Here is a 17,340-nt window from a genome sequence, read left to right on the forward strand (position 1 = left end):
ACTTCTAACAATTATTAAACATCAGAATTTATTAGAACATGGCAATTATTTTAGTAGACTCTATAATTATTAAGATCAAATGTTGTCTATCTTACAATTTCATTTTACACTTTAAGAAAAAAATAAAATGGAATTCTGTGCCAGCAACTGAAAACCCAATTTAAGGATTAAATTATCAGACTTCAAATATTTGGATCATTTTTTCATTATATGGCTTTATTGACTATCCAACACATACTCTTGAGTCAATAAACTGCTCAGAATCACCTCAAAACACGAGATGGCCAGCAAATAAATTTAATAATAAATAGGTAAATTGTTGATATATTTTTGAGGTGATCTTAATAATACAATATTTTCTTCCACTTAAAATTGAGCTTAGGGTTAGCAACATTAACTCTGCATGACATAGTTAATTATGGTTAACCCAGTTCTAGGTTTGTACAACAATGGAAACCATGAACTATAGTTGAATGCAATTAGCTAATTTCCAGTTCAGTGTGTAGTATAAAACACAGCCATCAATTCAGCTTGGTTGCAAGCTTGTACCATTGACAACATGTTATATTAATCCTTATATTAAATTAAATTAATAGCCTTCAAATATAATGGTGCTAGCATTTATGAAGAAAACAATTCCTTACAGCCACATAACTTTAAACATAATTTTGGATTAAGTACTTTGGAATCCTATCAGAACCAGATTCTTTCAGTTTGAATTAAAATTGTTCCTGTTTGCCTACTTGTGCTATGGTGGTATGATCTGAAGAATCTCTACTGATATTAATTCAGCATGCATCTGCCTGAGAATAGTGTTTTACTTCCATTTTCCAAATGTGATGAAGGAACATATAAGTAGGAAGTGAATTATATTTGCTTAATGAATGCTCTTATTGCTGTGGCCAATCCATGCCAATTTTATGGTAGTCATTGGTCACAAAATACTGATTACATCTACTCTCCAAAAATTTGGTATATATTTCAATACAGTATTGTGTATAAACATTTCTTTCATCATAATGCATTGATAACATACTTTCCCAAGACTTCCTGTTTCAAAGGCATTGTGGATAGAAATGGAATGAATAAGAGATTTTGTTTAAATATGCTGCAGCCCTGGAGAAGACAGGGATATTTAAAAATAAAAGAATTGCCATTGTAAGACTAGTTCTCAGTGTCTGAGACCAAGCAGCTAGATTTCCATAGAAAACCTACAAGCAGAAATCTGATAGTGGTTGCCATCACTTTATCTTCTGATAGTGGTTATTATCTCGTTTTAACCTAGAGCCAGGTATGAAAAACTCAACTGCTTCTGAGTATAGGGCATTTGTGGCCATGTTTGCATGATATACTAACTCATTAAATGATCCATAGTTTACTGAATTAACCCACAACGTCTTAAACCCAAAACTTAACTACCCTGGCTGAGTTCCCAAAACACACTGAGCACAAAAAAGCCAACTACATTTTAGCTAGTAAATTGTAGGTCGTATTTGGCTGTCAAGACTGTTAGACAGTGGTAAATTTATGGAAGTGGTAAATTTATGATTTTGAATTATGCAAGCGGCATATTAATCTCAGAAGTACCTTTTTTTCATCCTGGCCTTGTTGGTTAGATGAAGAAAGAGGAAATATGGATTATCTGTTTGCTATGAGAAGTGAGCACATGCAAATGAACAACTATACAGACAGTTCTATTATTAGATGTTTGTGATGTAAATTGGACGGAACTTCTGATTAAAGGTGCAGAGTGTCAATATTGGATTCGTGACTCTTGAATTAAATTATTTTGTCTCTTAAAATACAAAATCTTTGGAAAAAGTGTTTTTAATTAAATGCTGCCTGGGTTAACTGACATACAGTACACATGTTTGGAAAATAATATACTTTTACATGTGGTATTTATACTATGCTTATGGGCTCTGATTATGAGTGTACAGTATTTTGGATTTGATTCCAGAAAGGTGTTTCACAATTTCTGTAGGCAGGGCATGAATGTAATGTTTACTGTATCTTCAGTTCTTTAAAGCAGGTTCTCATGCCAACTTTAGGAAACAGCTGAACAATCCTGGGAAAAGATGCTGGTGCTTTTAAGATAAATCCTACATTTATATTCTGAAGTACTTTTTTAGAACTTAATAAATATTGCATAGCCATATACTAGCTTTGGCTTATTGTTGGGAAAAATCTGGACAAATTACTTAGTTATGGACACAGAACTGGCAAAATTGCTGTGTTCAGAACATGCTTTGGACTATTTTTCTCTACATTTTTGTCAGGTTCTAAAGCCAAGCTTTTGTGTTCTTGCTGAAGATCAAGTGTGTTGAAGGACTGTAGACCTGACCGTTGGAACAGAGAAGGAATGAGTGAACCCACAGGGTGGGACTTTCAGAAAGGATTACTCAGTCCTATGAAACAGAAAAGTATAACTGCTTTGATTGTGTTTGGCATAAGATAGGACAGAGAGACACTCTGACAGGCTTTCAAGATTTCTTTTATTGTACTTGACAACAAAAACCATTTCCTTGAAATCCCTGCGGTGACTGTTTTGGTCTTGCCTTGAAGGGCTGACAGATTGTTACCCTGACTAGTAGTTGTGATGATGGAAAAGCCTATGGTGGCTGTTTTCTGGAAAAGAAAGGGATCTGGATGGTTTTTTGGAAACGTCTGTCAGCCTTTCCAGGTAGACTAGACAGGAAACAACCAGATGAGCTAATTCAACTTTATTGTAAGGCTACATTAACAAAATCTTGCAAGTCTGACAGTAGAAATTCTCGCCATCTATTTTACAAAATGTTTCTTTCTCAGCCAGTTATGCAGCTGCTGGCTATGCCCTCTCTTGCCTAGGTAACATCTCCCCATCCCACCTCCCTCATTTCCTCATAACCATTACATCATCTTTGAGTTGAATTGTCATTACTTTTTTGTTTATAACCCTACTTTCTGCTTACATTGTTGTTTTGGAAACTTCATAACATTCTTACAGAATTAACCCGATTTGTAACATTCTTTTTCCCATACTACTCTCCGAACTAGTCATAGTTTTGTTGTTACATTGTCAAATGGTAACCTTTTACTTCCTTAATTCATACTTGTGAACATTAAACATGTCTAATCTACTCATCCATAATATAGTAAAATCTGGATCCAGGAAAAGAAGTATCTGCAAATGTTGGGAAACTAGCTTATTTTCAAAATGCTGTTGGGATTAGATAGTCAGGTGGCATCAATACTGTATATGCTTGACTCTTGGCAGGGCTTTTTTTCTCATAGAACGGTCAGAACGGTGTTCAGGCACCTTTTTTTTTTGGAAAAAAAAAGCTCCCTCTATTGGCTTTTGAAAGCCTATTGCAGGCAATCTTGGCTCTTTTTTATTACTCGTGGACTTCAACTCCCAGAAATTCTGAGCCAGCCGTGCTGAGGGGAAAGGGAGAGGTTTCCAAGCTGAGCCATGCTGGCTCAGGAATTCTGGGAGTTGAAGTCCTTGAGTCATAAAAGAGCCATGGTTGCCTACTCTGCACTAGAGGAGGACATTAAAATTATTTACAGGGTTACTTCTTTAGGAACTAAACTTTTAGAATCTAAAACAGCTAATTCAAAAAAGCCAACAGGAAAGAACCTTACATTTTTCATTTGCTTCTGTCTTTTGGAAGGTAAAATTAGATAACAAAATAATCTATTTCCTATGTTAACGTCTCTGCAATGAAATCAATAAAGGTAACAGAAAAGAAATGAGAAACATTTTTCTCAATGTAATGTGTCTAATCTAGCTGATGCTAGAAAAAAATAGTATTTTTGTGCATACTCTTGAAAACTATTTTGAATCTAACCATCTATTACAACTAAACTACTTTAAATTAAACAATTTTTAAGAATGAAATATTCTTAATTTGGACTTTACTTTTACTATTTGGACTGTTGTGTGTTTTGAAAAATAGATTATTTAGAATCTAGTTATGTTGCACTTCAGTCTTTAAATAATTAACCTAGTATATACATAACAATATAGGGACGCGGTGGCTCAGTGGGTTAGGACACTGAGCTTGTCGATCAGAAGGTCGGCAGTTTGGTGGATCAAATCCCGAGTGCCGCGTAACAGAGTGAGCGCCTGTTACTCGTCCCAGCTTCTGCCCACCTAGCAGTTCGAAAGCACGTAAAAATGCAAGTAGAAAAATAGGGACCACTCCGGTGGGAAGGTAACAGCGTTCCGTGCGCCTTTGGCGTCTAGTCATGCCGGCCACATGACCACGGAGACGTCCTCGGACAAGCGCTGGCTCTTCGGCTTTGAAACGGAGATGAGCACCGGCCCCTAGAGTCGGAAACGACTAGCACACATGTGCGGGGGAACCTTTACCTTTACCTTTTTATACATAACAATATATGATGTTTTCCATGGTGAGCTTAACATCAATAGCAACATTCATTAAAAAGGCTAAAATAATTTCTGGTGGTATTATCTGTACATTAAAATTTTGTTTAGTCACAATCTTTCACTTTTCACATTCTGACAAACAGTGGTCATGTATCCTAGCAAAAGATGTTACATATGTGCATAAGTTTAGTCAGTAGCATATGTCTTTTTAAAAATATCACACATGCAAAGAAACAAAAATAAGTCCAAAATATCTGTATTACATCCAGAAATGCCAACTTTGCAACCAATATTTCTCATCCATAACTATGGCACCCTAAAGATACCTGCATACATGCAAATGCTTCTCTGGGATCAGTAACGCAGCAGGGATTCCTTTTTCCTTCCAGTAACAGATTGCTGGGAAATACCAAACATGGCCTTAAGAATTCCAATGTTTGTTACAAATTTTTCTGGATGTGGTTGGAAAGAGGCCTAGAAATGCCAGCACAAATACATCACACTTGCTGAACGTGCACATGCAACTAATTACAATCTTCAATTATATGTGATATATCTAAAATGAGATGCAACTTGAAAACCGTTCCATTTTGCGGCAAAACAATCCAGGACAAGCTGATCAGCAGAGCTTAGGAGAGGACTCATTAACACAATTTTTGGGAAGGAAAGAAACAGAAGGACAGTTTAACATCTTCCAACTGATGTTATGTAACATCTTCTGGGAGTTGAAGTCCACGAGTCATAAAAGAGCCAAGGTTGCCTACGCCTGGCCTATTGGCTTTTGAAAGCCAATAGGAATTGCTGCTGAGTGCGCCAAAAGACCTGGCCGGCTTTTAGGACATGACAATATTCAAGCACCACCAGTGCTTAACAAGGTGTCAAAAACTTGATGACTAAAAAAAAGGGGTATTTTGGGTTTCATTGGTTAGATTCATTTATTGTTGTAGAAATGACTACTTTATAATATTATAGAAAAGCAAAAAGTTGAGGTTCAATGTTAATGCTTCCTTCTACTCCTGTAACAGGAAGTCAGAAGTCAATGCCTTTTCTTTTGCCCTTCTCCCCCTCACTTTTCCCTTTTTCTCTCACCCTTCACTCGCAAAAGCCACCCCCACTCACTCACAGTTTGCTCACAAAAGCCTCCAGTCACACTCACTCACTCCTCTGTCTCTTTCAAAGGCACCTCGTTCACTGCCCCAACGCTACCAAACACCATTTGCTTATTCACTCACTCACTTACTGCCCCATTGCTTCCAAACGCTTCCAAATGCCACTTGCTCACTCACTCACTGCATTTGGAAGCGACAGGGTAGTAAGTGAACGAGTGTCGGTGCTGGAGGCCATCAGCTGTTTAGCGCTGGAGACCACTGCCATGAGGAACACAGCTCTGGGTCGGGGTTCGGAGCAGCTCCGGGTGGGGGCTCAGCATGGGCCGTGGCGTTGCAACTGCTGGGAGGGGAATCCCCATGGCATGTGGCTCTGTGCCACAGGGGTGGGGGTGCAAAGGATGAGCAGTGACGCCATAGCAAGACACTGGCATCGCTTCCAGTGACAGTACCTCTGAGTTCCGGCACCTTTTTTTTTATTTAGAAAAAAAGCATTGACTCTTGGTATCTGCATGAAGAAATGTTCATCACCTTGACCTGCCTTTAACAATAACTAATAGCTTTTCAAAGGACATTGTCTTTCCCTTTTCCTATTTCTCTCTACTTGCTTGTTAAGTAGCCTGCAGTTTGCAAATGACTCAGTGGTTTGTGCTTGGCTATGTGTGCTGGGCCTTCACAATAAAAATATAAATCGAAGTCTCTTCTCTGTTTCTCTGCTGTTGTCTTCACTGCCTCCTATTTTCTCCATATCTCCTCCAACTCTTCCAAATTCTCTGGTATTCCTTGTCTCACTAATTCATCTCTTAATTCACCAGTAAGTCCTTCCAGAAAGTTGTCATTCAAAGCAAGATCATTTTACATTCCACATCGTGAATACCAGTTCCAGCAAAATGTTGTATACAAGTCCATCCTGTGATTTACTTTCATTTACAGTAGATGCTGAGCTCCAGGACCTTTCCCTTCTGCCTCTTCAGCATTCCAGTTCTGCCTATGACACTGCCAGACTTATCCATTCATTTTGAAAAGCTGCTGAACCCATCTGCAAGCAAGGAAGAGGGCAGCATTGGAAGCTATTTAGCACTTACCATAAAAATAATATCCTTTGTTGTTGTTGTTAGTTGCGAAGTCGTGTCCGACCCATCGCGACCCTATGGACAATGTTCCTCCAGGCCTTCCTGTCCTCTACCATCTTCTGGAGTCCATCTAGGCTCACGCCTACTGCTTCAGTGACTCCATCCAGCCACCTCATTCTCTGTCGTCCCCTTCTTCTATTGCCCTCAATCTTTCCCAGCATTAGGCTCTTCTCCAGTGAGTCCTTCCTTCTCATTAGGTGGCCAAAGTATTTGAGTTTTAGCTTCAGGATCTGGCCTTCTAAAGAGCAGTCAGGGTTGATCTCCTCTAGGACTGACCGGTTTGATCGCCTTGTAGTCCAAGGAACTCGCAGGAGTCTTCTCCAGCACCATAGTTCAAAGGCTTCAATTCTTTGGCGCTCAGCCTTTCTTATGGTCCAGCTTTCACTGCCATACATTGCAACTGGGAAGACCATAGCCTTGACTATACGCACTTTTGTTGACAGGGTGATGTCTCTGCTTTTTAGTGTGCTGTCTAGATTTGCCATGGCTTTCCTCCCAAGGAGCAAGCGTCTTTTAATTTCTTGGCTACAGTCCCCATCTGCAGTGATCTTGGAGCCCAGGAAAATAAAATCTGTCACTACCTCCATTTCTTCCCCATCTATTTGCCAGGAATTGAGAGGGCCAGATGCCATGATCTTGGTTTTCTTAATGTTTAGTTTCAACCCAGGTTTTGCACTCTCCTTCTTCACCCGCAACAAGAGGCTCTTTAGTTCTTCTTCACTTTCTGCCATTAGAGTGGTATCATCTGCATATCTTAGGTTGTTGATGTTTCTTCCGGCAATCTTAATTCCAATTTTTGATTCATCTAGCCCTGCCTTTCTCATGATGTGCTCTGCATATAAGTTAAATAGGCAAGGCGACAGTATACAGCCTTGCCGGACTCCTTTCCCAATTTTGAACCAATCAGTGGTTCCGTGTCCAGTTCTCACTGTTGCTTCTTGGCCTGCATATAGATTTCTCAAGAGACAAATAAGATGGTCTGGTATGCCCATCTCTTTAAGGACTTGCCAGAGTTTGTTATGATCCACACAATCAAAGGCTTTAGCATAGTCAATGAAGCAGAAGTAGATGTTTTTCTGGAACTCTCTAGCTTTCTCCATGATCCAGCGTATGTTAGCAATTTGATCTCTAGTTCCTCTGCCTCTTCGAAATCCTGCCTGTACTTCTGGTAGTTCTCGATCCACATACTGCTGGAGTCTAGCTTGTAGGATTTTAAGCATAACTTTACTAGCATGAGAAATGAGTGCAATGGTGCGATAGTTTGAACATTCTTTGGCACTGCCTTTCTTTGGAATTGGAATGTAAACTGATCTTTTCCAATCCTGTGGCCACTGTTGAGTTTTCCAAATTTGCTGGCAAATTGAGTGTAGCACTTTTACTGCATCGTCTTTTAAGATTTTGAATAGCTCAGCTGGAATACTGTCACTTCCACTAGCTTTGTTGTTGCTCAGCTTTTCTAAGGCCCACTTCACTTCACATTCTAGGATGTCTGGCTCGAGGTCAGTGACCACCTCATTGTGATTATCAGGGACGTTAAGCTCATTCTTGTATAGTTCTTCTGTGTAATTTTGCCACCTCTTCTTAATCTCTTCTGCCTCTGTTAGGTCCCTGCCATTTTGGTCCTTTATCATGCCCATTTTTGCATGAAACGTTCCTTTCATCTCTCCAATTTTCTTGAAAAGATCTCTGGTCCTCCCTATTCTATTGTTTTCTTCTATTTCTTTGCATTGTTCATTTAAGAAGGCATTCTTATCTCTTCTAGCTATTCTTTGGAATTCTGCATTTAATTGGGCATATCTTTCTTTTTCTCCCTTGCCTTTTGCTTCCCTCCTTTCCTCAGCTATTTGCAAAGCTTCCTCAGACAGCCATTTTGCTTTCTTGCATTTCTTTTTCTTTGGGATGGTTTTGGTTGCTACCTGTTGTACAATGTTGCGAACCTCTGTCCATAGTTCTTCAGGCACTCTGTCTATCAGATCTAATTCCTTAAATCTATTTGTCACCTCTACTGTATATTCAACAGGGATATGATTTAATTCATACCTGACTGGCCTAGCGCTTTTCCCTACTTTCTTTAATTTAAGCCTAAACTTTGCAACAAGAAGCTCATGGTCTGAGCCACAGTCAGCTCCTGGTCTTGTTTTTACTGACTGTATAGAGCTTCTCCATCTTTGGCTGCAGAGCATATAGTCAATCTGATTTCTGTGTTGACCGTCTGGTGATGTCCATGTGTAAAGCCGTCTCTTGGGTTGTTGGAAAAGAGTGTTTGCTATGACCATCGTATTCTCTTGACAAAATTCTATCAGCCTGTGCCCTGCTTCATTTTGTACTCCAAGGCCAAACTTGCCTGTTATTCCAGTTATCTTTTGGCTTCCTACTTTAGCGTTCCAATCCCCCATGATGATAAGGACATCATTTTTTGGTGTTAGTTCTATAAGGTGCTGTAGGGCTTCATAGAACCGGTCAATTTCATCCTCTTCAGCACCGGTGGTTGGGGCATAGACTTGGACTACTGTGATATTGAATGGTTTGCCTTGGATTCGAACTGAGATCATTCTGTCATTTTGAGGATTGTATCCCAGTATTGCTTTTCCTATTTTTTTCTTGACTATGAAGGCTACTCCATTTCTTCTGAGGGATTCTTGCCCGCAGTAGTATACCTGATGGTTATCTGAATTAAATTCACCCATTCCTGTCCATTTTAGTTCGCTGATACCTAAGATGTCAATGTTTAGTCTTGTCATCTCTTGTTTGACCACGTCCAGCTTTCCTTGATTCATGGATCTTACATTCCAGGTTCCTATGGAGAAAAAATCTTTACAGCATCGGACTTTCCTTTCACCACCAGACATATCCACAGCTGAGCGTCCTTTCGGCTTTGGCCCAGTCGCTTCATTCTTTCTGGCGCTACTAGTACTAGCCCTCTGCTCTTCCCCAGTAGCATATTTTTATTTTATTTATTTTATTTTAATTCCATTTATATCCCGCCCTTCTCCGAAGACTCAGGGCGGCTTACAAGCTTAGCAGTAGCCTTCATTCTATGTATATGCCTGCTTATTAGGGCTTTCACACACACCCCCAAGCGGCATTATTACAAAGTCAGCTTAATTGCCCCCAACAATCTGGGTCCTCATTTTACCTACCTCGGAAGGATGGAAGGCTGAGTCAATATTGGACGCCTTCCGACCTGAGGGGCTCATCTTCCAGCGTCATATCGTTTTGCCTTTTGGTACTGTCCATAGGGTTTTCATGGCAAAGATACTGGAGTGGTTTTCCATTTCCTTCTCCAGTGGATCACGTTTTGTCAGAACTCTCTGCTATGACCTTTCCGTCTTGGGTGGCCCTGCACGGCATAGCTCATAGCTTCATTGAATTACGCAAGCCCCTTCGCCACGACAAGGCAGTAATCCATGAAGGGGAATAATATCCTAGGGATATGTAAAAACTTACATCCATCCATCCATTCATCTGTCTATCTTATCTGGTGACTATATTATTGGCATGTTGTTGTTGTTGTTGTTGTTGTTGTTGTTGTTGTTGTTAGCTGCGAAGTCGTGTCCGACCCATCGTGACCCTATGGACAACATTCCTCCAGGCCTTCCTGTCCTCTACCATCTTCTGGAGTCCATGTAAGCTCACGCCTACTGCTTCAGTGACTCCATCCAGCCACCTCATTCTCTGTCGTCCCCTTCTTCTATTGCCCTCGATCTTTCCCAGCATTAGGCTCTTCTCCAGTGAGTCCTTCCTTCTCATTAGGTGGCCAAAGTACTTGAGTTAAAAACATACATAGACACTTTTTGAGATTATGTTGCAATTTTATTCCCAATTTATTAATCTTGACACAGAAATAAAAATGGTTATTGCAGCTATTCATTTCTACTCTTAAAATGGACTGAGTTGAAATCTGTTTGGGATCATTAATGAGAAGAGCTCCCTGGCTAGCTGCCCACTTTTTCAGTTCAATGAAAGTTTATGTGTGGGGTTGTGGCTTCTAATTATAGTAATTATTTGCAGATTGAAAGGTAAAAATAAAACCTACTTGTAGTTGAATTTGACTCCTGGTGATTGGTGATGTTAAAGTAGTTTGCTGCTGCCTTCTAGAATCTCTTGTTTTCTCAGTCTAATGTATGTTATTACACCATCTAATGTTGAGTATTGACATCTTTGTAGAAGCTGGTTTTATAGACACCACGTGGTTGGAAACACCTTTTAGTTTTGAATCTGAAGCACTTCACAGTTCTAATATCAGTCCCCCCTCAATAATTTTTGTACATATTCCTTTTGTTTTTTTCCTCCTTATCTTTTTTTACTAATATTTGTTACATTAAAGTAAAAAGGTAAAAGTTCTGTTCTATATAATCCCAAAAATATACTCATATGCATACAGTCTAATTTAACTCCAGGTTCTGTCTAATGTTACTGTCTTGCCTAATCTGACTGATTGATTATTTATTTATTTTACTTTCTGACCTTTTTGTTTCAGAGTGACTCAGGACAGATTTAATTTAGATTATTACTAAGTGGATGTTTAAAACTTTTTTTTAAACTGACAACTGACATTTTCAAATTGCTAGTCTCAATTATGTGGGTCTCATACTTTGCTTCAAAGTAAGTTATTATGTAGGCCATCATCCATGCTGTTCCATCTATTCATTTTATTCAATTTGCTTATGATTGGTACATTATTTCCTTGCTCTCTGTGCAGTAGCTCTGCTGGTAAGATGCGCTTCTTTAATACATCTTTAAAAAGTTGAACAGTACTTTATTTGGGAGTTTATGCTGTGCCATTTAATACTCTTATTTCAATATGGCTTTTTAGTATTATTGTAATCATCACAGTACAAATAAAAACATTTGAAAGTACACCAGGATGTAGCATCTGATAATACTGTAGGGCAGGGGTGTCAAACTCAATTTCATTGAGGGCCGCATCAGCACTGCAGTTGCCCTCAAGGGGCCGGGTGGGCATGGCCTACTGGGTGGGTGTGGCCTACTGGGTGGGCGTGGCTAAAGTGTGTATGGCCTACTGGGTGGGCATGGCCAGCTCTACATCGTTCGCATCAAGGGTGCCTATGGGGGCCTGGGCAGGAGTGGGACAGAACTGAGGGTCTCTGCCAGAAGGAGGGTCTCAGGGCCAAGGCAGTGGGGGCCGTTCCCTCACTGTTGTTCTGCTACACAAGAGACCAAAATAAAATGCCTGGCTAATGGAGAACTATGGAATTGGTAAGAAACTTGAGGCACTTTTCTTTTTAAATATGAAAGAATCCTTAGTGGGAAAACGCAACAAAGAGAAGGAGGCTTGCAAAACTGGTGAGTCTGTATTCAGGAGCTCTAATAAAATACACAAAATCTTTCTCCGGTAATATGCTGATGTCGCTGTTGTTAATATGTGGCTGGCTGGTTGATGTAATACAAGAAATTAAACGGACTAATGGAAGATTAATTGCTGTATACAAAGCTACCGTTTGACTTCAGAAAATGGGACTCAATTAGCTGGCTTTAAAGCCAGTTAATATTTTCTCCCTGAAACAGTTGACTCAGATGAATAGCTTCCGTGGATTCCTACGCTGCTGAGGTGCAGATTTGAGGTGATTTGAGGTGATTTTTTTTAAACTAAACTGTTTAGGTTTGTGTGCTTATAGCCTTGATTTCAAAAATACTTGTAAATCTTTGGATTTACCTAAGTCTTTTTTTCTCTTTTTTAAAGTGCTCAGAATTGGTGAGATCTTTTTCCTATTCAGGGTCTATATTCTAACTCTCAAGACAAAACAAAATAATAAAAATGTAATAGCAAATGTTATATTTGGTGATTTTTCTCTGCAATATTTATTGTTCCCATTCTTTTTCAATCAATAATCAGGGATTTTTGCTGACTTAGCCCTAAGGAGTGGGATATAAGGTTTTAATGTTTGTAATGGCACATAATCAATGGATCATAAACTCCTAAACACCTATCAAAACAGATTGTAATATTTGGGATTTTAATACTAGTTCTGTGTCTAGAGCACAGATATTTTTTGCTTAATAACTCAGTTTGAAATTGACACTCTCATTTGCCTTTCATTCCTCAGACTTCTATTGCTATTTTTGGGAAGAACCCAAATAGACTTGTAATTATTCAAGGTATTTCAGCTCTTAATTAAAATAAGAAAAGCCCAGGATTGAGGATAAGGTGAAAAAAAATCCTCAAAAAAGGAAATGGCTGCATCTGTACTGTTGTGGTGAGAATGGGGATGTGCATGGAGTCAGTTTGGGTCAATTCAACGTGAAGAAGACTTTTTGTGTGTGTGTAAATCAGAAATATTCATGGTTGAAACTAAATGCTGTATTTCTGAATTGCATTTCTGGGAAGCGAGGTCTGTTGAATCAATCCAGGTTTTTTTCAAATACATAAATTTGTCATGGTTCCGACAGACAGAGACAAATAAAGCAGAACTCCGAGGCTTGGAAATTCCTCAAAGAACATGTTAATTAGTTACAAACTATCAGCACATCAAAAGTGAAACCAAGTCTAAAGACACATAACAATTCCTCAATACAAAGTTAAGAAATCCCACCCCTAAGGCAATGCAAGCAGCTATGTTTCCCAATACATCTTCTTAGTGGACTTTTCAGTCTCGGGCACAGCCAATGACCTTGATTCCCATGGGATAAAAGTTTATTTAGGACCTGGCAAAACCCCCTCCCTCCATTCTGTGTGTCAACTAAAAATGAGCTTCTCCATCTTTGGCTGCAGAGCATATAGTCAATCTGATTTCTGTGTTGACCGTCTGGTGATGTCCATGTGTAAAGCCGTCTCTTGGGTTGTTGGAAAAGAGTGTTTGCTATGACCATCGTATTCTCTTGACAAAATTCTATCAGCCTGTGCCCTGCTTCATTTTGTACTCCAAGGCCAAACTTGCCTGTTATTCCAGTTATCTTTTGGCTTCCTACTTTAGCGTTCCAATCCCCCATGATGATAAGGACATCATTTTTTGGTGTTAGTTCTATAAGGTGCTGTAGGGCTTCATAGAACCGGTCAATTTCATCCTCTTCAGCACCGGTGGTTGGGGCATAGACTTGGACTACTGTGATATTGAATGGTTTGCCTTGGATTCGAACTGAGATCATTCTGTCATTTTGAGGATTGTATCCCAGTATTGCTTTTCCTATTTTTTTCTTGACTATGAAGGCTACTCCATTTCTTCTGAGGGATTCTTGCCCGCAGTAGTATACCTGATGGTTATCTGAATTAAATTCACCCATTCCTGTCCATTTTAGTTCGCTGATACCTAAGATGTCAATGTTTAGTCTTGTCATCTCTTGTTTGACCACGTCCAGCTTTCCTTGATTCATGGATCTTACATTCCAGGTTCCTATGGAGAAAAAATCTTTACAGCATCGGACTTTCCTTTCACCACCAGACATATCCACAGCTGAGCGTCCTTTCGGCTTTGGCCCAGTCGCTTCATTCTTTCTGGCGCTACTAGTACTAGCCCTCTGCTCTTCCCCAGTAGCATATTTTTATTTTATTTATTTTATTTTAATTCCATTTATATCCCGCCCTTCTCCGAAGACTCAGGGCGGCTTACAAGCTTAGCAGTAGCCTTCATTCTATGTATATGCCTGCTTATTAGGGCTTTCACACACACCCCCAAGCGGCATTATTACAAAGTCAGCTTAATTGCCCCCAACAATCTGGGTCCTCATTTTACCTACCTCGGAAGGATGGAAGGCTGAGTCAATATTGGACGCCTTCCGACCTGAGGGGCTCATCTTCCAGCGTCATATCGTTTTGCCTTTTGGTACTGTCCATAGGGTTTTCATGGCAAAGATACTGGAGTGGTTTTCCATTTCCTTCTCCAGTGGATCACGTTTTGTCAGAACTCTCTGCTATGACCTTTCCGTCTTGGGTGGCCCTGCACGGCATAGCTCATAGCTTCATTGAATTACGCAAGCCCCTTCGCCACGACAAGGCAGTAATCCATGAAGGGGAATAATATCCTAGGGATATGTAAAAACTTACATCCATCCATCCATTCATCTGTCTATCTTATCTGGTGACTATATTATTGGCATGTTGTTGTTGTTGTTGTTGTTGTTGTTGTTGTTGTTGTTAGCTGCGAAGTCGTGTCCGACCCATCGTGACCCTATGGACAACATTCCTCCAGGCCTTCCTGTCCTCTACCATCTTCTGGAGTCCATGTAAGCTCACGCCTACTGCTTCAGTGACTCCATCCAGCCACCTCATTCTCTGTCGTCCCCTTCTTCTATTGCCCTCGATCTTTCCCAGCATTAGGCTCTTCTCCAGTGAGTCCTTCCTTCTCATTAGGTGGCCAAAGTACTTGAGTTAAAAACATACATAGACACTTTTTGAGATTATGTTGCAATTTTATTCCCAATTTATTAATCTTGACACAGAAATAAAAATGGTTATTGCAGCTATTCATTTCTACTCTTAAAATGGACTGAGTTGAAATCTGTTTGGGATCATTAATGAGAAGAGCTCCCTGGCTAGCTGCCCACTTTTTCAGTTCAATGAAAGTTTATGTGTGGGGTTGTGGCTTCTAATTATAGTAATTATTTGCAGATTGAAAGGTAAAAATAAAACCTACTTGTAGTTGAATTTGACTCCTGGTGATTGGTGATGTTAAAGTAGTTTGCTGCTGCCTTCTAGAATCTCTTGTTTTCTCAGTCTAATGTATGTTATTACACCATCTAATGTTGAGTATTGACATCTTTGTAGAAGCTGGTTTTATAGACACCACGTGGTTGGAAACACCTTTTAGTTTTGAATCTGAAGCACTTCACAGTTCTAATATCAGTCCCCCCTCAATAATTTTTGTACATATTCCTTTTGTTTTTTTCCTCCTTATCTTTTTTTACTAATATTTGTTACATTAAAGTAAAAAGGTAAAAGTTCTGTTCTATATAATCCCAAAAATATACTCATATGCATACAGTCTAATTTAACTCCAGGTTCTGTCTAATGTTACTGTCTTGCCTAATCTGACTGATTGATTATTTATTTATTTTACTTTCTGACCTTTTTGTTTCAGAGTGACTCAGGACAGATTTAATTTAGATTATTACTAAGTGGATGTTTAAAACTTTTTTTTAAACTGACAACTGACATTTTCAAATTGCTAGTCTCAATTATGTGGGTCTCATACTTTGCTTCAAAGTAAGTTATTATGTAGGCCATCATCCATGCTGTTCCATCTATTCATTTTATTCAATTTGCTTATGATTGGTACATTATTTCCTTGCTCTCTGTGCAGTAGCTCTGCTGGTAAGATGCGCTTCTTTAATACATCTTTAAAAAGTTGAACAGTACTTTATTTGGGAGTTTATGCTGTGCCATTTAATACTCTTATTTCAATATGGCTTTTTAGTATTATTGTAATCATCACAGTACAAATAAAAACATTTGAAAGTACACCAGGATGTAGCATCTGATAATACTGTAGGGCAGGGGTGTCAAACTCAATTTCATTGAGGGCCGCATCAGCACTGCAGTTGCCCTCAAGGGGCCGGGTGGGCATGGCCTACTGGGTGGGTGTGGCCTACTGGGTGGGCGTGGCTAAAGTGTGTATGGCCTACTGGGTGGGCATGGCCAGCTCTACATCGTTCGCATCAAGGGTGCCTATGGGGGCCTGGGCAGGAGTGGGACAGAACTGAGGGTCTCTGCCAGAAGGAGGGTCTCAGGGCCAAGGCAGTGGGGGCCGTTCCCTCACTGTTTCCAGGATGGCTTTGCGGGCCACATGAAACCACTTCGCGGGCCGAATCCGGCCCCCGGGCCTTGTGTTTGACATGTCTGCTGTAGGGGAACCTTACTATAGGTTGCCCGAGTATGTCTAAATTTTACTTTACTACTAGGACTTTCTAAATTTTACTTTACTACTAGGACTTCTTCCCCATTGATGCTAAGACCATCTACCATAGTACAAACAATTTTATTGTGCCTATATACTGATTCCCTTCACAACAGACAACAGCTAACAATCTAGGTTTTAATATTTTTCAGTCTCATCAGAGGTTGCTCACTCCTTTTTATGTTTATATACCATGTATGTATCATTAACTATGTTTTCATAGTACATGAAGTCTGTAATGCTCTGCTTGGATTGGGTTTTTTTCTCTTTTGATAGGAAGATAGAAAAGATTGCTTGAATTCATGCTTACGATATAGTAGATTAATAAAAGGCAAATATCTCTGGACTTCCATATGTCAACGCTGCTAACATTGGATGTTCTTGCTTTGACAACAAGATGAAAGGAGATGCAGCCTTTTTCTTTCTTATGCTTTATTCTTAGAATTAGATGATACTGGGGTGGGGAGGAGGAGGTATGTGATGGGAGTTAGTTAGACATAACAATATTATAATAGTGTGTGAACTCAGGGTTTTTGAAATAAGAGATGATAAGAAATGGCGGGTTGGAGAACTGGAGGGAAAGCCTGCATTTCAAACTAATTGGGAAATGTGATTTATGACTGTTAATTAGAGGAGGTAATTGTGTTTGATACTATGTGCTAAGGGGAGGGGAATTCAGATTTTGGTTTCGGCCATGTACATGCTATGCTTCTCGAATAAAGATTCTTTAAGGTAAACAATGCCTCAAAGTTCTTTGAAGAGTTTCATCTGTCGGAACCATGACATCATAGCTGTGACCTCAAGGAGTTTATAATATCTAAATGATGATCTGACTTTTATTGAAGTAAGTGAGTGAAATAGTAAACATGCATTTTCAT

At 39.5% G+C, this 17,340-nt stretch overlaps 1 protein-coding gene across 2 annotated transcripts in view; it reads left to right on the forward strand.

Annotated features, from left to right (window-relative positions):
- The window catches only part of PIKFYVE (phosphoinositide kinase, FYVE-type zinc finger containing), a 99,039-nt gene that overhangs the window by 1,503 nt on the left and 80,196 nt on the right, over nt 1-17,340 (forward strand). The window lies entirely within an intron of this gene.

The sequence above is a fragment of the Vipera berus genome (assembly GCF_964194415.1).
Source record: "Vipera berus genome assembly, chromosome: 1".
Taxonomy (NCBI): Eukaryota; Metazoa; Chordata; class Lepidosauria; order Squamata; family Viperidae; genus Vipera; species Vipera berus.